The sequence below is a fragment of the Capricornis sumatraensis genome, chromosome 18 (assembly GCF_032405125.1).
Source record: "Capricornis sumatraensis isolate serow.1 chromosome 18, serow.2, whole genome shotgun sequence".
Classification (NCBI taxonomy): Eukaryota; Metazoa; Chordata; class Mammalia; order Artiodactyla; family Bovidae; genus Capricornis; species Capricornis sumatraensis.
This window is the reverse complement of record NC_091086.1, coordinates 21364505-21388479: the sequence shown is the minus strand read 5'-3', so window position 1 is coordinate 21388479 and position 23975 is coordinate 21364505. Positions and strand designations below refer to the sequence as shown.

General features: G+C 38.5%; 1 protein-coding gene and 1 non-coding gene across 3 annotated transcripts in view; both read left to right on the top strand.

Annotated features, from left to right (window-relative positions):
- Positions 1-23975, top strand: part of CWC27 (CWC27 spliceosome associated cyclophilin) — a 270424-nt gene that overhangs the window by 170524 nt on the left and 75925 nt on the right. The window lies entirely within an intron of this gene.
- Positions 16862-16933, top strand: TRNAY-GUA (transfer RNA tyrosine (anticodon GUA)). Its single transcript has one exon. It is a non-coding gene; the product is annotated as a tRNA-Tyr (tRNA).

The window sequence follows — 23975 nt, the reverse complement described above, 5'->3', positions numbered from 1 at the left end:
TCAGCTCCCTTAGAGTCACATGGACTCAGAGGAGCAGTTTGCCCACCACAATTATAATAATACCAGTCTCACATGATTGTCTAGAGGATTAAGTCAGATAAGCTAAGCCAAGAAAAACTCTCAGTCTATGCCCATCCTGTTTTCAAGAAAATTATATGCACTCAGAATCTGCTGTAAAACAGATTTGAAGTCTTTTCTTCCATTATTTCCCCAGACAGATTCCATCTTCTCCCCCAGCTGCCCCATGGATCTTTGACTACCCTCCACCCTTTCTTGTCTGTGTCAAATTGCTTACTGCTTATACAATTTTGTTGTACCATTCTCCCACCATTTTAGTCTCTGGAATTATTGTCCTTCGTGCCCCATCTCAAACACTCTTCCACCTACAAACCTTTCCCAAACTCCCTTAGACTCTAATCAAAATCCCACAAAAGATATGGTTGCTGGTTCACCAATCTATTTCTAGCTCCATACCTCAGACATTTCAAAATACATTTCCCTGGATATCTCAGTAAATTTCTTATGATACTTACCATATTCTGCCTTGTATTAATCTTCTGTATCAATCCATAACATGTATACTGAAGGCTCACAATAAATATGTCTTTCATCTAATTAAACATAATTTCATTAAATATACATAAGCTTTAAACCATTTATTTTATGCAAAAGAAAATGGTAATCTTTAAAAAGCAATTTATACTCTTGACTGTATCTTAGATATTTAGCAATGATCTAATCAACCAAATATATAGTTCCCAGTATCCACAGGGCTGATGTTATATCATATAAACCTTTTTTCCTTAGGATTACATTTTCCTTTATATGCATTAGGATTATATATTTGATGTTCTATCTGCCGCTAAGTCACTTCAGTCGTGTCCAACTCTGTGCAGCTTCATAGACGGCAGCCCACCAGGCTCCTCTGTCCCTGGGTTTCTTCAGGCAAGAATACTGGAGTGGGTTGCCATTTCCTTCTCCAATGTATGTATACATGCTAAGTAGCTTCAGTCATATCCGACTGTGTGCGACCCTATGGACAGCAGCCCACCAGGCTTTTCCATCCACACGATCCTCTAGGCAAGAATACTGGAGTGGGTTGCCATTTCCTTCTCCAGATTTTTTGTCTATTAATCCATATTTATTGAGTACTTAGTCTAAACATTCAAGGCTCTTGAGAAAACAAAGAATAAAATGATAAGTATCTGTTCTCAGGGGACTTACATTCTAGTTAGGCATGGGGTGAGTTGGGATAGGCAGTGGTGAGTTGGGATAGGCAGTAATGAAGCAAATATACTTTATAATGTTCGGTAATGACCCAGTCCAGTATTCTTGCATGGAGAATTCCATGACAGAGGAACCTGGCAGGCTATAGTCCATGGGGGTCACAAAAAGTCAGACACTACTGAGCAACCAACAGTGACAGTTCTACTAGTTTTAAGTTGCCAGAAAGTTTGTTTGTTTGTTTGTTTTTAAAATATCTGTGTTGTAAGAGGAGTGTTGAAAGGAAATTATGGCAGACTTCAAACAAAGTAGGAAAAAAGCATATTATGCTACTTGCTTCACAGAGTTATCTCACAGAATGTTTTTTCAGTTTCTTTAACTGTCTCACTTTTTAATCTCTCTCTGAACTAGGATTCACCACCATTTTATTTTATGAGCAGTCAGCTTTTTTTTTTGGCTCTAAAAATCGAGACATTCCTGAAAACTGTTCTCAAAGAATGGTGTTTTACTGTGTAAAAGCAATGTTATTGAACATTAACCTTTAAATCAGTTCATTCTTTTAAGTACTTATAATGGTGAAGAGAATTCTTTAGATAGTTATTACTACAAGCTTAAAATAACATGTAAATACAATGTGTGCCTATAATCACAAATATGCATATTTCTAGTTCAGACTTAGCAAGTGCTGTATTTTTAAAAGTTCAACTCTTTGTTGAGTTGATATATTGTTTGTGATTTTATGGGATAGCTTAAAATTTTTAGTCCAATAATAAAAAGATGGCAGCAATTTCAGAACAGTCACATCATTTAGTATCTGGCAAATGTTCCACTGAAATAGGGAAAAATTGAAAGAGTTTACTTGTTATTGACATCCCTGGTTTTAATGTAGGTAAGTGTACTTTACATTATTAAACTCAAAGCTGAATAAATTCCAGTACAGAGATTGTCATATTTATATTGTTCGTTCTGTTCTGGGTTCTCCATGTAGCCTCTCTCTCTGCCAAGCATTTTCCACAGTTCTCACATCACAGTGTCAACGCTGCCTCCCTGCCCCAACTTTTCACAGATTACCTCATCTTTACTCTTTTCAGAAGACCATCTGATATGAGCTTCCTCAACTTCACTCCTCTCCACCACAGGATTTGTTTCGCCACATATTTCTGCAGACTCTTTTGACTCATGACAAGGTGACCCTAATTCTTTTTAAGGCTAACCAGCTATCTACCCAGCCCCACGATCTTCAGGAACTTTCTCTTCTCAATCCTTGTTCTTGTGCAAAAGTCTCTCCACATCCACAAACTTTTTTCCCTTTGTCTGGTATCTGCTTATTTCTCCCCTGACCTTAAAGATGATGTTTTAACTTTGTTTCTTCTGTAGAAGAAGTTTGTTATTTCCTTTCAAATTCTGTTTTCCACTGTTGATCTACTTCTGAAAGGAGCAATCTTAAAAATCCTGTCTCTTTTTACAGCTTCTAATTATTTCTTGGGATCTAGGTTCTTAACTTCACAACTGTATGAAAATTGTCCTTTAAAAAAAATAAAAGTATAGTTTATTAAATAGAATTATTGACTTCGCTGGTGGCTCAGATGGTAAAGCATCTGCCTGCAATACAGGAGACTCAGGTTCAATCCCTCTGTTGGGAAGATCCCCTGGAGAAGGGAATGGCAACCCACTCCAGCATTTTTGCCTGGAGAATCTCATGGACCAGAGGGGCCTGGCAGGCTCCAGTCCATGGAGTCGCAGAGTTGGACACAACTGACTGACAAACATTTTAAGAACTTTAAAAATAGTTTATTTATAATATTGTGTTAGTTTCAGGTATGCAGCATGTGATTCAGTTTGTATATACATGTACACACATATATTTTGGCCACCTAATACTCTGGCCACCTCATGCGAAGAGTTGACTCATTGGAAAAGACTGATGCTGGGAGGGACTGGGGGCCGGAGGAGAAGGGGATGACAGAGAATGAGATGGCTGGATGGCATCACCGACTCGATGGACATGGGTTTGCATGAACTCCGGGAGTTGGTGATGGACAGGGAGGCCTGGCGTGCTGCGATTCATGGGGTCGCGAAAAGTCCGACATGACTGAGCGACTGAACTGAACTGATATATCTTTCCAGATTATTCTCCGTTATAGGTAATTACAAGATCGAATATAGTTCCTTGTGCTTCACTGTAAATCCTTGTTGCTTATTTATTTTATGTGTAGCAATTTAAACCTGTTAATCCCACACTTCTAATTTATTCCTTCCCACCTCCCTTTTCCTTTTGTTAACCATAAGTTTGTTTTCTGTTTGTGAATCTGTTCTATTTTTGTATTCATTAATGTTAATTTTTATGTTCCACATACAAGTGTTATCATATATGTGTCTTTTTCTATCTGATGTACTTCATTTAGTATAATACTTGCACTAAAGTGTAATATAATCTCTAAGTCCATCCATGTTGCTGCAGATAGCAATATTTCATCCTTCTTTATGGCTGAGTAATATCCGTTGTGTATGTCTTCTTAGTCCAGTTGTCTGTCGATGGGTGCTTAGGTTGCTTCCATGTCTTGGCTGTTGTAAATGGTGCTGCTGTGAACATTGCAGTGCACATATCTTTTCTAATTAAAATTTTTATCTTTTCTGGATATATGCCCAGAAGTGGGTTTACTGGATCAGATGGTAGCTTTATTTTTAGTTTTTAAAGGATCCTCTGTACTGTTTTCCATAGTGGCTGCAAAAATTGTCCTTTTAAAAGTCAACAGTCATCCATACTCATTGCCTTTTTTCAGTTCTCATATTCTGTTGAGGAACTTGAGTCTTTTTCTTATCACCATTGCCTCTTCAGGTTTACAACACAGGCATGCCAGTTGCTTCTCTGAAATACATTTTTTTTTTTTTACTCTTCCATAGCAAAAATAAACTTTTAAAAGTCCAGATATCCAGTAGAATCATAGGAAATGACAATATTGTTTGTTTTCAATTATCAGTTGTTTTGTTTTTCTTTTAGCAATCTCTGTGTTGTAAAGCTAATGCTGAAAAGGGATTACTAGGGGACTACTTCAAATAAAGATAGGAGAAAACTCGTAATTTACTACTTCCTTCCCAAGGGAATCCTTGAAAATACCTTTTTAGAGTCTTAAACTTTTTTTTTATTATTCTTTGAAAATAAGTGAAAAAACTAAGTATATGCTATGCATATGCCATATGTTTACTTTTATGTGAGGGAAAAGTGAGGAAATAAGTGTACACATACACCCTTACTTTTGCAAAAAAAAAAAAAAAAGCATGGGATGGATAAGCTAGAGAACAGTGAAGTTCGTTGTCTGTAAGGAGCAGAAGAGCAAGAATGGGTGGAAGAGATGGGGAGGCAGTAACACTGGTCTGTGTTTGTCTTTTGGTGTGGTTTTGACTTTGGGAAATATGTTCTATGTGTTTTAAAAATTAAATTAAATCAGCAAGCACAGGAAGAAAAAAAAGACTAAAACTGAATGTAAACAGAAACAAATAAACCCAACTATAAGTCAAATGAATAACATTACACTGATGAAGGATAAAAGAAAGAGAAAATTAATTCAAACTTTGAACTTGGTATTTTGACTATATTATGTTTGGTCTGGGGGGAAGATGAGAATAGCCAACAAATTTTGAACTCTTCTTAGGAGGTTTTATTTTTGTTGTTCTATAGACCCACTAATTATAAAGCTGTTTATGAATGAGATTTAGTAAATGAATGCATATGTTGATGTTGTAGGGAGCCAGAGTTCTCATCAGAGAAGAAAGGAAATAAAAAATACAGAAAGAGGGAAGATAAACACTCTGGGAGAGGGAATGAATTTGCATAAACTCATAATTTCATATATATGTATATACATCAGTTCAGTTCAGTTCAGTCGCTCAGTCGTGTCCGACTCTTCGCGACCCCATGAATCACAGCACGCCAGGCCTCCCTGTCCATCACCATCTCCTGGAGTTCACTCAGACTCACGTCCATTGAGTCCGTGATGCCATCCAGCCAGCCTTCTTCACAGTCCAACTCTCACATCCATACATGATCACAGGAAAAACCATAGCCTTGACTAGACGGACCTTAGTCGGCAAAGTAATGTCTCTGCTTTTGAATATACTATCTAGGTTGGTCATAACTTTTCTTCCAAGGAGTAAGCTTCTTTTAATTTCATGGCTGCAATCACCATCTGCAGTGATTTTGGAGCCCCCAAAAATAAAGTCTGACACTGTTTCCACTGTTTCCCCATCTATTTGCCATGAAGTGATGGGACCAGATGCCATGATCTTCATTTTCTGAATGTTGAGCTTTACGCCAACTTTTTCACTCTCCTCTTTCACTTTCATCAAGAGGCTTTTTAGCTCCTCTTCACTTTCTGCCATAAGGGTGGTGTCATCTGCATATCTGAGGTGATTGATATTTCTCCCGGCAATCTTGATTCCAGCTTGTGTTTCTTCCAGTCCAGCATTTCTCATGATGTACTCTGCATATAAGTTAAATAAGCAGGGTGACAATATAGAGCCTTGACGTACTCCTTTTCCTATTTGGAACCAGGCTGTTGTTCCATGTCCAGTTCCAACTGTTGCTTCCTGACCTGCATACAGATTTCTCAAGAGGCAGGTTAGATGGTCTGGTATTCCCATCTCTTTCAGAATTTTCCGCAGTTTATTGTGATCCACACAGTCGAAGGCTTTGGCATAATCAGTAAGGCAGAAATAGATGTTCTTCTGGAACTCTCTTGTATATATACATAGATATGTGTATTTCCTACCTATGATTGCTAAAAAGACCTAAAAGCAGAAAATCAACAGCAATGAACACACCTAGCACCCAGATATTGGTTTCTAATACTATTTGCCAGTGAGAGGAAACAGAGCTCTTTGGAGAAAAGCAGTATTCTTAAGCCTGGATCACCTGTTATGCAAGCCAAGTGTCAAGAAGTCATAGGAGGCATCTTGAAAGGCCCCTCCCTACTCCCAGGTCACATATGGAATAATTTGAGCTGCAGCTAATTGAGGATGTACAACTCAAGAACACAAGGGTAAACAGCCCAGTGTAAAAATAGGCAAAACATTTATTCTGAGAAGATATACAGGCAGCCAATAAGATGAAAAATACTCAACATCACTAGCTATCAGGGAAATGCAAATCAAAACCACAGTCAGGTACTATTCTACACCTACTAGGATGTCTTTAATTTTAAAAGAAAAGAAGGAAGGGAAAGAGGAAGGGAATAGGGAAGAAGTTTTGGCAAGGATATGGAAAAATTGGAACCCTCATACATTGCCAGTGGGCTTGTAAAATGGTACAACCACTGTAGAAAAAAATTTAACACTTCCTCAAAAAATTTAAGCGTTGAATTAAACAGATGACCCATCAATCTCATTCCTAGCTATATACCTAAAGTAATTGAAAACAAGAGTTCAAACAAAAACTTGTACACAGTGTTCACAGCAGTTATCCATGATAGCTGAAAAGTAGAAACAAACCAAACAGAAACAACCTGACAAAATATAGTTCCATGCAATGAAATGTAATTCAACCATAAAAAGGAATGAAGTACTGACACATGCTACATCATGGATGAGCCTTAAAAACATTACGCTAAATGAAAGAGCCAGACACAAAAGGTCACATGGCATGATTCCATTTATATGGAGTATCCAGAATAGGCAAATCCATAGAGACAAAAAGATTAGTGGTTGCCAGGGGCTGCAGGGTGGTGAAAATTGTGACTCACTTTTCAGAGTGTTTCTGCTAAGAGGTACCATATCTTTTTTGGGTGATGGAACTGTTCTAGAATTATATAGTGGTGATGATTGTACAATATTATGATTGTACTAAAAATCACTGACTTACACATTTAAACATAGTGAATTTTATGTGGATTTTTACCTTAATAAGAAAAGGCAAAAAATATGGGTTTCCCTGGTGGTCCAGTGGTTAAGAATCTGCCTTGCAATGCAAGGGACATCAGTTCTATCCCTGGTCAGGAAAATGCCACATGCCTAGGGGCAACTGAGCCCAAGCTCTGGAGCCCATGAGCCACAACTACTGAAGCCCGAGTGCCTAGAGCCTGGGATTCACGAGAGAAGCCCTACAATGAGAAGCCCTCACACTGCAACTAAAGAAAGCCCTTGCACAGCAGTGAAGACTCAGCACAGACAAAAATAAATATTAAAAAAAAAAAGAAAATGCAAAAAATAGTAATTTAGAACAGGAATGAAATTTAAAATAATATCTGTGAGTCCATAAGCTATAAATGAGTAAATAAATACTTAGAAGCAAAAGAAAGTCTTCTTACAGTAAGATGCCAACCAGTAGATGTGCAAAGTGTGGTAGAATTGAAGTTTTCATAGTTAAGATGGGTTTGGCTAAAAATTATCAAAGGATACTAAATGTATGGGGACTGTTTGATGAAGAGCGATGTATTTGCATGATCTTAAAGTACCTCCCCACTGATTGCTTATTAGTTGCAATATGAAATACATGCATTGTTTCTCTCTAGAGAAATCAAATAACACCTTGATTGAAAATGAAAGTCGCTGAATCGTGTCTGACTCTTTACAGTCCGTGGAATTCTCCAGGCCAGAATACTGGAGTGGGTAGCCGTTCCCTTCTCCAGGGGATCTTCGCAACCCAGGGATCGAACCCAGGTTTCTCACATTGCAGGGAGATTCTTTACCAGCTGAGCCACCAGGGAAGCCCTTGATTGGCTCATCAGAATTAACATCAGCAGTGAGGGGCACCACGTATCTCCTAATGATACCTTGAGAAGGATGAAAAGTCCCTCATATGGTGCTTTAGCCTGAATTCTAATAAGGGAGCATCAGACAAACCCAAACTTGTTTATTAAAAAAACAACTGCCCTATATTCTTCAAAAAATGTCCATTTATAAAATACAAAGAAAGGCTAAGGAGAGTAAAGAGATGTTTAACTAAATGCTGTACATGATCTTAGACTGACTCTTGAAACAAAGGAAAAAAAATAATGCTAAAAAAGAACATCATTGAGGTACTTGACAAATTGGAATGTGGATGGTGTATTAAAGCATTGCATCAATTTTTATCTTCTGAATTTGATAATCATGCTTTAGTTCCATAATAGGCCATCCTTGTTCTAATAATTACAAGCTGAAATATTAAGGACTAAAGGGCCATGGTAAACTACATTCAAGGGGTTGAGAGAAAATATGCAAAGGGAGAGAAAATAATAAAACCTGTGGCAAAATGTTAAAAATTGATGATTTTGTATAAAAATATGTTTTATTATTCTTCAGCTTTTCTAATTCTTCTACATTTCATTAAGATGTGAGTTTTAAATTTTATTCAAATTGATGGGCTGCCATTTTTTCTTCTGCTTTTTCCCCTTTTTACCTTATGAAATATTTTTAAAACACAGAGAAGTACAGGGATTTAACCTATATTTTACCTAACTAACCAGAATATTTTTTTCACCCTTGTTTTAGAGGGTTTTTTAATGTGAATTTACATATATTAAGTCATCTGTATATATATGTACTCTCCAGTTTAGTTTCTCTCCCTCCTCAAAAGTATCCACTACCCAGAAGTAAGTGTGTTTCCTTCCTGTGCATATTTTTAAACTTTTACTACATATATTTGTATATAGTCATTAAAAATAATAATATTGTTAGTATGCCCCTTAAAATAAGCATTATCAAATGCTGTGTATCCAGTTGCACCTTATATTTGCACTTAGCATTATGCTTTCCACACTTGTCTGTTTTTAAATGTACTACATCTTTATTCATTTTAAATGGTGTATTCACTGAATGCTTATACCTGTTCATAGACTTTGACATTCTTTCCGTATATTTTCTATTTTAAACATTCTGCAGAAAACATCCTTAAGCATTTACTGTGCACGTAAATAAAGAGTTTCTCTCGGTAAGGTCTTGGAATGGAATTGCTAGATCTGGATTGTCAACATCTTGATGATCCTATTGGCAGGCAGTGTTTACCACTGTTATGTACTGGGCATGGGCACTGTTCTAAGTGCCTCATATGTATTAATTTAGTTAATCCTCAAAACAATAGGTAGACACTGTTATTATCTACATTTTACAGATGAAGGAAACTGAACTCTAGGTCCCAATCCAATAAGTAGAAGGGGTCAGAGCTCTGATTCAGCTGATGTATGTTCTTAGCGATGGGGCTTCCCTGATGGCTTCCCTGCCTGCAGTGAGGGAGAAGCAAATACACAATACACAAGCCGTGCTCAGCAGAACACGAACACCTCCCCTGGATATTGACATTTTTCTCCAAAGTAGTTTTACCAGCTTTCACTCTCAACAGCTAAAAGAAGTTTTTTGGTTTTTTTTTTTTTTTTTGGAGTTCTTAATTTATGAAATTAAAAAGCAACTCATCCATTACGTTTGTTTGGAATGTTTTTAGATCTCTAAAATCTGCACGTCTGAAAAGCACTTCCTTACATGACACTGTTTAGAGGAACATGCTTTATAGAATGTTAAGGCTGGAATCACCACTTCCTTACTTGACACTGTTTAGAAGAACATGCTTTTATAGGATTATAAGGCTGGGATCTTGGCCTTTAAAAGGCCCAGCTATAGGAAGTTTTCTTGAATTCATCTGGATCCAAACTCTTCTATCAACCACCCAGGCGTGAAATCTCAGTAACCTTTGCTCCCTCTCGTCTCTCCCTTACCTCTTCAGCTCTTCTCACCACAGTTGCTTATCCTGTGCCTGTATCTCATTCAGCCAATACACTCACCCACTGTGAAATCTCTCATCTGTCCCCTTCTAGTCCCATAGGCTAGTTCAGGTTCTTAACACATCTTTCTTGGCACACTTATAAAAAACTTACAGTGCTCTTTTCCTCCCGAATCTCCCAGAAGTAACACATTCTATACACTACTACGAGAGTGATCTTCTTAATACAATTATTGTATTATTCCTCTGGTCATTAAACCTTGTATTAAACCTTCTGTAGTGTCTTATTGTGTACCAAATTAAATGTAAAATCATCTAATGCTGTTCTCCATAATCTTACTTTCAAACAGTTTAGCATCCTATTCCCTATTACTGCTCTTATGTTCTGTAGAGCATAAGTGGTCCTAGGGTGGAACTGAAGAATTTGAGTTTCTATCAAGTTTTCAAGTGAAGCTGATACTCCAAGTGCAGTCTGGGTATCACACTCAGAACATTACTCCAGCTGATCTGTAGGACCTGACATGAGGTTTTATAAATGAGATGCTCATTGGCTATATGCTGAACAGAATTAAATCTCTTTTTTAAAGCCTAGAAAAACTGATTTTCCAAAGATCACGGGAATTAAGCATTCAAATCATAAGAAATGATTACTTTTGAAAATTTTAAACTTACAAAAAGTAGCAAGAATACAGTGATTCTTTACATCTTTTCTTTGTTTTGCCGGTAGTTTACATTTTGTTACATTTGCATACGCTATATGTTTGTAGTTTTGCATGAGTGAATAAATGTATGTATGTTGCACTATATGTAATGTCCTTTCCTTGAACTATTTGCTTGTCCCTGCTGTACTATCAGGAATATGATTTTACAGAATTCTCAGATAGATGCAGGCTTTGTTACTCTGATTTGGGGGATGGGCAACCTTTGGGGATAGGGGAGTTATTTCTGAGCCTGTTTCCTTATCTTTAAGATCTGAATATAATAAATAAATTAGGTACAACAATTTAAGTAATATATATATAGATTACCAATTACAGACTTCTGAACATAGCAAGCATTCAGCAAATATGACCATTTTGCAGATTATCAAAGGAGTTATTTACATGTGTAGGTAAATAATTTATTAACAAGTTTGTTAATATGCTAAGTATATTGTACTAGATGGAAGCACTTTTAAGGGCAGGAAGTGTATCTTCTACCAATAAAAAATTGGCAATAGATCTTTTAAAAATAAATGGACAATATAAATATATATGTATGCATATATGCATAATAGCATATACTATATTTAAGGCAAAGTCAGTTATGCCTCCATTACATATAAATCCAGAAATTAGGAATCATAGTTTTATAATACATATACCAGAGAATTGATGAATGCATGTGTTATTTGCTGTTAGAATGTGCTTGGTCAGCCTGTTTTTAGCTTTTATGCTTGTAACAAGTAATGAAAACATTGGCTTTCCACAGTCAACCAAATATTTGTTTTGCTGCTACTTACTCATTACTGTAGACTAAATAATTTTTCTTGCCTTTAGCAGCAAAAATATGATTTTATTCCAAGCTTTGGATACTTCAGCTTTAATTTTATTCCTGTATATATAATGCCACATGTGTGCTCCTATAATAAAATTGCAAATACTTTATCTTCTGTCGTATAATAAAGGATTGTACTCAGGTACACAGAAATGATTCCAGAAGAAAAAGATAATGCTTTATCTGCTAAAAATGAAAGGAGGAAAAAGCCTCCTGGCATGGAACAAAGAAATATAACTCTTCTAAAGAAAAAAGCAGACATTGAAACTCTTAAATGTTTAAAACAGGGCATCCTGTGTGCTTTTCAATAAAAACTGGTGATAGCTGTGGTAAAATGTTTCATCAGTATGCTTGTACTCCTAGGTCAAAAAAAAAAAAAAAAAGATGGAGACAAGAGAGAACAATGAAGTTAATGAATAAAACAAATGTTCTCCTAGATCATGGCCCTAGTTGTGTCTTACTAAGGAAGAATATAAGGATCATATAAAATAAATTTCTTTTCAATTTATTTTTATAAAGAAATTATCAAAATATTCATATGAGGCAAAACATTTTATAATTAACATTCAAATGGTGGAAGCTTATTTTCACAATCTGCAAAGAAGTTCATTTCCTTTCAGAGTCAAGGTTAGCTAACATCCAGTGCTTTCCCCTATTTTACCACTTAGAGCATGGGAGTGTAATTATTTCTTTATTTGCTAGTATATATCAATGTACAGTGAATTTCTTAAAAGCACAACCCATTTGATAATACTTCATTTATTTAGCAAATATGTATTGAGTGTGTACTATGTGCCAGACACTCTTTTTGGACACCTTGGATACACCAGGTAACAAAATGAAGACCTGTGGAGTCCTTTTAAAATGGATAAATAGGTCAAATCATCACACTGTACACCCTAAGTATCTTACAGTTTTGTCAGTTACACCTTAATAAAACTGGGGTTGGGGGAAGCAGAAAAAGACCTCTGCCCTTGTGGACCTTACCGTCTACACACATTTGCAAAGTTACTGGTACATACATAGTGGATTTCCCATCACAGTAATAAGATGTCCACACCAACTCTAAGCATTATATCTTCATAAAATAGCATCCAAGGTAAGAATGAAGGGAAAATGTAAAAGGCCTTTCTTATCTTGGACCTTTCTCTTTATGGGAAAGACAATCTTTCCCAGAATCCCCTGCCAGATGTCCCTTTGCATACCATTGGTCAAAACTAGACCCATAGGACTAATCACTGCCAAAGAGGAGTGAGATTTTTTACTATAAACAACGAGAAGAAAACGTGTATCACCACAGCTACCAACTCACCTGTATCTGTGCAATTTGCTTGCCTGTTGCCCTGTAGCTGTTCATACTCCAGACCAACTCCTCCACTTCTGCACTAGATCCTGCAGCCTCTTCAGTTCAGCTGCTCAGTTATGTCCTTCTCTTTGCAACCCCATGGACTCTAGCACGCCAGGCTTCCATGTCCATCACCAACTCACAGAGCTTGCTCAAACTCATGTCCATCCAGTCGGTGATCCATCCAGCCATCTCATCCTCTGTTGTACCCTTCTCTTCCTGCCTTCAATGTTTACCAGCATCAGGATATTTTACAGCAAGTCAGTTCTTCGCATCAGGTGACTAAAGTATTGGAGCTTCAGCTTCAGCATCAGTCCTTCCGACGAATATTCAGGACTGATTTCCTTTAGGACTGGCTGGTTTAATCTCCTTGCTGTTCAAAGGACTCTCAAGGGTCTTCTCCAACACCACAGTTCAAAAACATCAGTTCTTTGGTGCTCAGCTTTCTTTATGGTCCAACCCTCACATCCATACATGATTATTGGAAAAACCATAGCTTTGACTAGATGGATCTTTGTCAGCAAAGTAATGTCTCTGCTTTTTAATATGCTGTCTAGGTTGGTCATAGCTTTTCTTCCAGGAGCAAGTGTCCTTTAATTTCATGGCAGCAATCACCATCTGCAGTGATTTAGGAGCCCAAGAAAATAGTCTGTTACTGTTTCCATTGTTTCCCCATCTACTTGCCATGAAGTGATGAGACTGAATGCCATAATGTTAGTTTTTTGAATGTTGAGTTTTAAGCCAACTTTTTCACTCTCCTCTTTCACTTTCATCAAGAGGCTCTTTAGTTGCTCTTCGCTTTCTGCTATAAGGGTGGTGTTATCTGCATATCTGAGGATATTGATATTTCTTCCAGCAATCTTGATTCCAGCTTGTGCTTCATCCAGTCAGGTATTTTGCATGATGTACTCTTCATGTAAGTCAAATAAGCAAGGTGACAATATACAGCCTTGACGTACCCCTTTCCCACTTTGGAACTAGTCCATTGTTCTTTGTCCAGTTTTAACTGTTGTTTCTTTAGCTGCATACAGATTTCTCAGGAGGCAGGTAATACGAGAGTATTCTCATCTCTTTAAGAATTTTCCAATTGTTGTGATCCATGCAGTCAAAGGCTAGCATAATCAGTAAAGCAGAAGTAGATGTTTTTCTGGAATTCTCTTGCTTTTTCTGTTCTCCAATGGATGTTGGCAATTTCATCTCTGGTTCCTCTGCCTTTTATAAATCCAGCTTGAATATCTGGAAGTTCTTGGCTTACATACTATTGAAGCCTGTCTTGGAGAATTTTGAGCATTACTTCACTAGCATGTGAGATGAGTGGAACTGTGCAGTAGTTTGAGCATTCTTTGGCATTGCATACTTTGGGATTGGAATGAAAGCTGACCTTTTCCTGTGGCCACTGCTGAGTTTTGCAAATTTATTGGCATATTGTGTGCAGCACTTTCATAGCATCATCTTTCAGGATTTGAAATAGCTCAACTGGAATTTTATCACCTCCACTAGCTTTGTTCGTAAGGATGCTTCTTAAGGCTCAGTTGACTTCGCATGCCAGGATGTCTGGCTCTAGGTCTGTGACCATACCATCCTGGTTATCTGGCTCATTGAGATCTTTTTTGTATAGTTCTTCTGTGTATTTTTGCCACCTATTCTTAATATCTTCTGTTTCTGTTAGGTTCATACTGTTTCTGTCCTTTATTGTGCCCATCTTTGCATGAAATGTTCCCTTGGTATCTCTGATTTTCTTGAAGAGATCTCTAGTCTTTCCCATTCTATTGTTTTCCTCTGTTTCTTTGCATTGATCTCTTAGGAAGGCTTTGTTATCTCTCCTTGCTATTCTTTGGAACTCTGCATTCAGATGGATATATCTTTCCTTTTCTCCTTTGCCTTTTGCTCCTCTTCTTTTCTCAGCTATTTGTAAGGCCTCCTCAGACAACCGTTTTGCCTTTTTGCATTTCTTCCTCTTAGAGATGATTTTGACCACTGCCTCCTATGCAGTGTTACAAACCTTCATCCATAGTTCTTCAAGCACTCTATCAGTTCTACCTCTTAAGCGTGCTATCTATCAGACCTACCTCTTACCCAGAGCTACCTCTTGCCCACTTACAGATACACTCCAACAGTTCTCTTCTTTCTGTCCTGCACCCTCTTTACTGGATCATTTACCACCAGCATGAAAATGTGCAGTATTTTCCCCATTTAAAAAACAAACAAAAACTCTTTTGTCCCCATAGTTCCCTCTAGCTAATGCTCTTTAGCTCTGTTCCTCTTTCCAGAAAAACTCCATGGAAGACTGTCTATGCTTGCCATCTCCAATTCCTCTGCTGCCATTCCCCCTTAAACTTACTTCATTCTTGCAAGTCAGCTGCTCAGCCCTCTTCTTAAGTGATCTGTCAGCAGCATTTTGCACTGTTGATCACTTCCCCTTCTTTTAGTCACCTTCTTTACTTAGCCTTCAATTTCTTCTCTGTTCTAGCCTTACTTTGCTGTAAGTCTCATGGATTTAAATATCATCTATATGCTTATAATTTGAAAAGTATTTAGTAGTATGCATCTTAAGTTTAGCATGTCCCAAATTGAACCTCTAATCTTATATCCCAAACCTACTCCTCTTGAAATCTTCCCTATATCAGTTAATTTTAGAATCATCTTTAACTTCTCTCATTCTTTTATACCTTCCATCTGGTCAGCAAATCTAGGATATGTAATCTGACCACTTTCACTGTTACCACCTTGGTGGGAGCCACAGTCATCTCCTACGTAAATTAGTACAGTTGTTTTTTAACTGCTCTCTGCTTTTGAAAGTCTGTTTTCAACATGGTTACCAGAATGGTCTTTTCAAAGTGTAAGGCAGATCTTATCACTCATTTTTTTTAGAACCTACCAATGGATTTTTTGAAAGCCAAAGCATCAGTGTTTGCCTACGAAGGTCTGCCTGATCTGTTCCCCCATCTCCTTTTACCTGTCTCACTTCCCCTACTTGGAGTTCCCACTCCTTCATTCTGTTCTAGGCATGGCAGCCTCTTTGTTGATCTGAGTTCATGCTGGGCATTGTTTCCTGCCCCGGGGCCATTGTATGGGCTCATACCTGGTCTTGACTGCAGTTCCTCCAGGCTTCCAATGACTCATCCCCTTACCTATCAGATCATACTCTCACTGGGACCCTCTTAGACCACCTTTGCTTGGCACTCCCTAACTGCTCTTCCCTACTTCTTTCTTCTCTGTACTATCTTACCACTTTCTGATAGACTATATGTTTTGCTTATTATTGATTTCTATCTTCCCCACCAGAATTTTTGTCTGTTTTCCTTACTATTTTCCTAACACTTAGAACAATGTTTGGTTTGTGGTAGGCCTTCAAAAAGCTATGACAAACCTATATACTGTATTCAAAAGCAGAGACATCAGTTTGCCAGCAAAGGTCCATATTTGAGTCAAAGCTATGGTTTTTCCAGTAGTCATATATGGATGTGAGAGTTGGACCATAAAGGAGGCTGAGCACTGAAGAATAATGCTTTTGAACTGTGGTGCTGGAGAAAACTCTTGAGAGTCCCTTGGACAACAAGGAGATCAAACAAGTCAATCCTAAAGGAAATCAACCCTGAATATTCTCGGGAGGACTGATGCTGAAGCTAAAGCTCCAGTGCTTTGGCCACCTGATGTCAAGAGCTGGCTCCTTGGAAAAGACCTGGTGCTTGGAAACATTGAAGGCAGGAGGAGAAGGGAGTAAACAGGATGAGATAGTTGGATGTCATCATCAACTCAATGGACATGAGTTTGATCAAACTCCGGGAGACAGTGAAGGACAGGGAAGCCTGGCCTGCTGCAGTCTATAGGGTCACAAATAGTTGAACACAACTGAGCTACTGAACAACAACAACAGATATTCAAAAAACGATATTTGGATAAAGAAAGATGAACTAATTGGCTTAAAGAGTCATGATTTGTCCTCCATTACTAAGCATTCTATTGCCCAAAACAGGTCCAGATTTTGTTAGCAAAAAAAAAAAGTAGGCTTATTATTTGGACAATCAGCTGTATCTAACATAAGCCTTAGTGGCTTATGTTATGATTCCTTGGTGGCTCAGAGGTTAAAGCATCTGCCTGTAATGCAGGAGACCTGGGTTCGATCCCTGGGTTGGGAACATCCCCTGGAGAAGGAAATGGCAACCCACTCCAGTATTCTTGCCTGGAGAATGCCATGGACGCAGGAGCCTGGTGGGCTACAGTCCACAGGGTCGTAAAGAGTCGGACACGACTGAGCGACTTCACATTCACATTCACATTCAACATAAGCCTGTACTTGTGAATAATTTAGTGCCCTTTTCCTTTTCTGCTCCACCTTAGAGCTTCCCCATTGGCTCAGATGGTAAAGCATCTGCCTACAACGCAGGAGACCTGGGTTCGATCCTTGGGTTGGGAAGATCTCCTGGAGAAGGAAATGGCAACCCACTCCAGTATTCTTGCCTGGAAAATCCCATGGACGGAGGAACCTAGTAGGCTACAGTCCATGGGGTCGCAAAGAGTCGGACACGACTGAGTGACATTTACTTTAACACTTCCCTGGTGGCTCAGACAGTAAAGCACCTGCCTACAATGTGGGAGACCTGGGTTCGATCCCTGGGTTGGGAAGATCCTCTGGAGAAAGAAATGGCAACCCACTCCAGTACTCTTGCCTGGAAAATCCCATGGACGGAGGAGCCTGGTAGGCTACAGTCTATGGGGTCGCGAAGAGTCGGACACGACTGAGCAACTTCACTTTATCTCTTACAAGAACCCAAGAGGAAGGTGGGACAGGTTGGCACAAGGAAATTATGGTTCAGATAAGTTAACCTGTTTTTCCCCGAGAGCACCGACACACTGGTAGAACCTAAACTACCTGGCAGCAACTGCAGTCCTCTTTCCATGGTTCAGTTCATTCTCTCAACGTGTCCGACTCTGACCCCATGGACTGCAGAACGCCAGGCCTCCCTCTCCATCACCAACTCCCAGAGTTTACTCAAATTCATGTCCATTGAGTCAGTGATGCCATCCAACCATCTCATCCTCTGTCAACCCCTTCTCATCCTGCCTTCAATCTTTCCCAGCATCAAGGTCTTACCAGTGAGTCAGCTCTTCATATCAGGTAGCCAGAGAATTGGAGTTTCAGCTTCAGCATCACTCCTTCCAATGGATATTCAGGACTGATTTCCTTTAGGATTGACTTGTTTGAACTCCTTGCTGTCCAGGGACTCTCAAGAGTCTTCTCCAACACCACAGTTTAAAAGCATCAATTCGGCACTCAGCTTTCTTTATAGTCCAACTCTCACATCCATATGTGACTACTAGAAAAACCATAGCTTTGACTAGAGGGACTTTTGTTGGCAAAATAATGTCTCTGCTTTTTAATATGCTGTCTAGGTTGGTCGGAGCTTTTCTTCCAAGGAGCAAGTGTCTTTTAATTTCATGGCTTCAGTCACCATCTGCAGTGATTTTGGAGCCCAAAAAAATAAAGTCTGTCACTGTTTCCACTGTTTTCCCATCTATTTGCCCTGAAGTGATGGGACCAGATGCCATGATCTTTGTTTTTTCAATGTTGAGTTTTAAGCCAACTTTTTCACTCTTCTCTTTCACTTTCATCAAGAGGCTCATTAGTTATTCACTTTCTGCCATAAAGGTGGTGTCATCTACATATCTAAGGTTATTGATATTTCTCCTGGCAGTCTTGATTCCAGCTTGTGCTTCATCCAGTCAGGTATTTTTCATGCTGTACTCTTCATATAAGTTAAATAAGCAGGGTGACAATATACAGCTTTGACATACTCCTTTCCTGATTTGGAACCAGTCCATTGTTCCATGTCCAGTTCTAACTTGCTTCTTGACCTGCATACAGATTTCTGTGGGGGCAGGTAAGGTGGTCTGGTATTCCCATCTCTTTTAAGAATTTTCTGCAGTTTGTTGTGATCCATACAGTCAAAGGCTTTGGCTTAGTCAATAAAGCAGAGATAGATGTTTTTTTTCTGGAACTCTCTTGCTTTTTCGATGATCCAGCGGATGTTGGCAATTTCACCTCTGGTCCGTCTGCCTTTTCTAAATCCAGCTTGAACACCTGGAAGTTCATGGTTCACGTACTGTTGAAGCCTGTCTTGGAGAATTTTAAGCATTAGTGCAATTGTGCCATAGTATGAACATTCTTTGGCATTGCTTTTCTTTGGGATTAGAATGAAAACTGACCTTTTCCAGTCCTGTGGCCACTGCTGAGTTTTCCAAATTTGCTGGCATATTGAGGGCAGCACTTTCACAGCATCATATTTTAGGATTTGAAATAGCTCAACTGTAACTCCATTGCCTCCACTAGCTTTGTTCATAGTGATGCTTCCTAGGGCCCACTTCGCATTCCAGTATATCTAGCTCTAGGGTGATCACACCATCAGGATTATCTGGGTCATGAAGATCTTTTTTGTATAGTTGTTCTGTGTATTCTTGCTACCTCTTCTCAATATCTTCTGCTTCTGTAGGTCCGTACCATTTCTGTCCTTTATTGTGGCCATCTTTGAATGAAATAAATGGTCCCTTGGTATCTCCAATTTTCTTGAAGAGATCTCTAGTCTTCCCCATTCTGTTGTTTTCCTCTATTTCTTTGCATTGATCACTTAGGAAGGCTTTCTTATCTCTCTTTGCTATTCTTTGGAACTCTGCATTCAGATGGATATATCTTTCCTTTTTTCCTTTGCCTTTTGCTTCTCTTCTTTTCTCAGCTATTTGTAAGGCCTCTTCAGACAACCATTTTGCCTTATTGCATTTCTTTTTCTTGGGGATGGTCTTGATTCCTGTCTCCTGTACAATGTCATGAACCTCTATCCATAGTTCTTCAGGCACTCTGTCTATCATATGTAATCCCTTGAATCTATTTCTCACTTCCACTGTATAATCGTAAGAGTCAATGTCTAGTATGGTATTTTGTGGAATAATGTGTCACCCTTCATGCAAGCCAAGAGAGCCTTGACCTTCAGAAGAGTGGTTATGAGTCTACCTTTTCCTTTGCCTATTGTCTCAAAATGGAAAAAACAAGAATACTGAATATTTAATATGAGCCTATTCTGTATTTAGGATTAAAGGACTTTTGTAGTAATTTGTACATTGGTTACTGATTATCTTATTTACTGCCAGTGTGTACTTTTTACATAACAGTATGCGGAATATGCTTTGCTCTCAGATACCTCCATATTTTGCCCACCTCCTTCCCTTCACTTCCCCATGAGAAATCATCTGTTTCAGCAAAGATTGTTATTTTTAACCAGTCAAGTAAGGTGAACAGGCATAATTGTCACCTTTTTTTGTTAGATAGTAGAGGAAAAGGTATTTGTAAACTTTTTCACCTAGAAGGAATTATTTACAGTATTCCAATGTGTCATGATACTAGTAGACTAGCTATGTGTATGTGCATACATATATACCATAAGTGTGTACATGTTACATAATGTATAACACAGAATAAGTGCACATAATAAAATATCTAACACTAAAGCTATCCTGAATGTGATTTATTCCCTCTTTGACATTTCAAAATGTATTTCTGAATTTTGTAACTCCTTTTGGTGGACATCAGGGCCATTATCCATTATTATCATTGCATGGTGATTAAGCATGTCCAGTTTTACAAAACTTGTGGTGAATAGAGTGATGGACATTTAGGTTTACTATTCAGTGAAGAAGACACAGTGAATGCCCTGAAGTTCTAACATGAGATTACAGGATGGAGCAGATGAAAGCATTCTCTTGGTCTGGAACTTGAAAATGTGCTGGGTTTAAGAAAGATGCTTATTGTGAATTCCATGGCAGTTCATTAGTGAGCTTTCACTCCCAAGGGCCCAGGTTCGATCCCTGATCAGGGAACTAAGATTCCACAAGCTATGCAGTGCAGCAAAAAAAAAAAAAAAAAGGATACTTATTATTAAAACTGCTATTTCTATTTGCTCTTATTAGCATTTACAGTTATAAAACTTACTTGTTTCAGATTTTTCTTCCTTCCTAAAATTAGACAGGAAATTTCTTTTCCCTCTGATTTTTATATTGGCATCATAGGTCTGTAGTTTTTGATTGGCATGATAAGTAGTCAGGCCTCTCAACTGACTAGGACTTGGCATTCTTATCTTTACTATTGTCATGCTTTATCTGCTGCAATAAACAGTAAAAGGACTAAACAGTCTTGCATGAGCTAGAACTCAGTTCAGTTCTAGTATGCTTATCTGTGTGGCCAGGTGTTATTTCCTTTAGATTAATATTTTTCATCTCAGCCTTTTAGTGCCTTATTGTATACACCGACCATTTATTTGACTTTCTTTGATTCTTTGTTTTCTAAAAACTAAAAACATTTTTTTTTAATATCAGAAAACTGTGATAATCCATTTCAACCATTTTTTCATATATCATCTTCTGCTACTTCCAAAAAAGGAAACATTCCCTCCAGCCAGCAACTGTTCCACCTTTTCTCATCAGTAGGGCTGGCACCAGTTCAAGTTCTGTCAACACTGTTCCATCAGATAAAGCTGCTGGTAACATAAAGGGTGAGAGGGGGTGGTATGAATGCACATGATTCAAGCACCAAAGAGCAGGTTAATGCATTCTCATTGCTCCCATATTAGCCTGAGTGCCTGTGCTCTTGCTTGAAGCCTTAGAGCTGAGAGTGACACTTGCCCATGCACATATCAGCATCTGTCTGGTAATAGTTGAGTCATTTGGATAAGAACTCATGTTTTTGGGTTTTCATTGACAAAATGGTTAATAATTAAGCTTTTGTACAAGATCTTTGTATAAACATCATTTTTAATAAGCTAAAAGCCTAATCAGAATATAAGCAGTATGTCTGCAATCTGTTATCATCTGTACTGTTTCACTCGTTATTAACAGAACTGGATAAGCTTCACTTTTAGAACATGTTATGCATCATGGAAAGTTTCATTTCATCCAACAAAATGATGATCTTCTAAAAAGCAAGGAAAGAAGTGTCAGACAGAGTTATTCCCTATGGGCCTCTTCTCTTTGTGGAAGAAAATCTGGCATTACATGTAAAGTTTTTTTTGGATTCAGGAAAAGGCTTTGGAGAGAGCCTTATAAAGCTATCACTGTGTGCCAAGGGATAGCCCTCCTTCTGAACATTACCAGTCAACCATGCTGAATCACAGTCTAGTTACGTGATCAGTTTAGTTGTGTAGAGTCAGAAAGGATTTAATCAAGCTCTCCAATCTCTGTATTCTGTCCGTTTTGTATGGTCCTTGCCAGTTCTGCTAAGTACTCAGGGATGCACAGAGAGCTTCCAGGCAATTGCACCACCTTTCTGACGTGCTTCATCTTTACCCTACTGCCCTATGCCACTTGTGAGTCTCTCAAGATTTTTTTATCCTGTAAGCCTAAGTCTTATGCTAGAGGCAGGCCTGAACAGTAGGTTAGAGGTTAGAGGAGGGGTTTTCAAACTGTAGTTGATAATTCACTGAGGGGGGGGGGGGAGAGGATGAAATCAATAGTGTGTCTTAATCAACATTTTGATTTAATGGAATGGTATGAACAAGAAAACATCAGAGTGCATCACATGTAGTAAGGGTAAATAGTGTTTTATGAAATTTTTATTTTTTTCATTATAGTAACAATATGAAATTGCCTTTTTTGTGGGTAAAACAATAGAATACCAGTGATTTCATATGGTTCAGCCTTATACATACAGTTTTATATGTTAGTTATGTATACCAAACATGTGTGTAGAATTAAGGTGAAAAACTTATTTCCTGTGCTAAGTCACAGTCTAAAAAGTTCATCATCAGTGCATTAGACTAAATGTCTAATAGTGCTGTGCTAAACCAGGAAAAATAAAACCCCACAAAATTCTTTCCCCCTGTTCTAAAATAGCTAACCTCTGCTGGGTAGAACAAGACTATTCATGAGAAACAGATATTTTATAATTAATAGACAATTTAATAATTAATAGTCATAATTAAACAGTATTCACAATTAATAGACATTTGAAGTGCTAAATTCGGTGTGCAGATGAGCTGGTTTTAGAAAAGGCAGAGGAACCAGAGATCAAATTGCCAATATCCACTGGATCATTGAAAAAGCAAGAGAGTTCCAGAAAAACATCTATTTCTGCTTTATTGACTATGCCAAAGCCTTGACTGTGTGGATCACTATAAACTGTGGAAAATTCTGAAAGAGATGGGAATACCAGACCACTTGACCTGTCTCTTGAGAAACCTGTATGCAGGTCAGGAAGCAACAGTTAGAACTGGACATGGAACAACAGACTGGTTCCAAATAGGAAAAGGAGTACGTCAAGGCTGTATATTGTCACCCTGCTTATTTAACTTATATGCAGAGTACATCATGAGAAACGCTGGGCTGCAAGAAGCACAAGCTGGAATTAAGATTGCCAGGAGACATATAAATAACCTCAGATATGCAGATGACACCACCCTTCTGGCAGAAAGTGAAGAGGAATTAAAAAGCCTCTTGATGAAAGTGAAAGAGGAGAGTGAAAAAGTTGGCTTAAAGCTCAACATTCAGAAAACGAAGATCATGGCGTCTAGTCCCATCACTTCATGGGAAATAGATGGGCAAACAGTGGAAACAGTGTCAGACTTTATTTTTGGGGGCTCCAAAATCACTGCAGATGTTGATTGCAGCCATGTCTTAAGGAAAGTTATGACCAACCTAAATAGCATGTTCAAAAGCAGAGACATTACTTTGCCAACAAAGGTCCGTCTAGTCAAGGCTATGGTTTTTCCAGTGGTCATGTATGGATGTGAGAGTTGGACTGTGAAGAAAGCTGAGCACCGAAGAATTGATGCCTTTGAACTGTGGTGTTGGGGAAGACTGTTGAGAGTCCCTTGGACTGCAAGGAGATCCAACCAGTCCATTCTAAAGGAGATCAGTCCTGGGTGTTCATTGGAAGGACTGATGTTGAAGCTGAAACTCCAGTACTTTGGCCATCTCATGAGAAGAGTTGACTCATTGGAAAAGACCCTGATGGTGGAAAGGAGTGGGGGCAGGAGGAGAAGGGGACGACAGAGGATGAGATGGCTGGATGGCATCACCAACTCGATGGATGTGAGTTTGGGTAAACTCCGGGAGTTGGTGATGGACAGGGAGGCCTAGCGTGCTGCAGTTCATGGTGTTGCAGAGAGTCGGACACGACTGAGCGACTGAACTGAACTA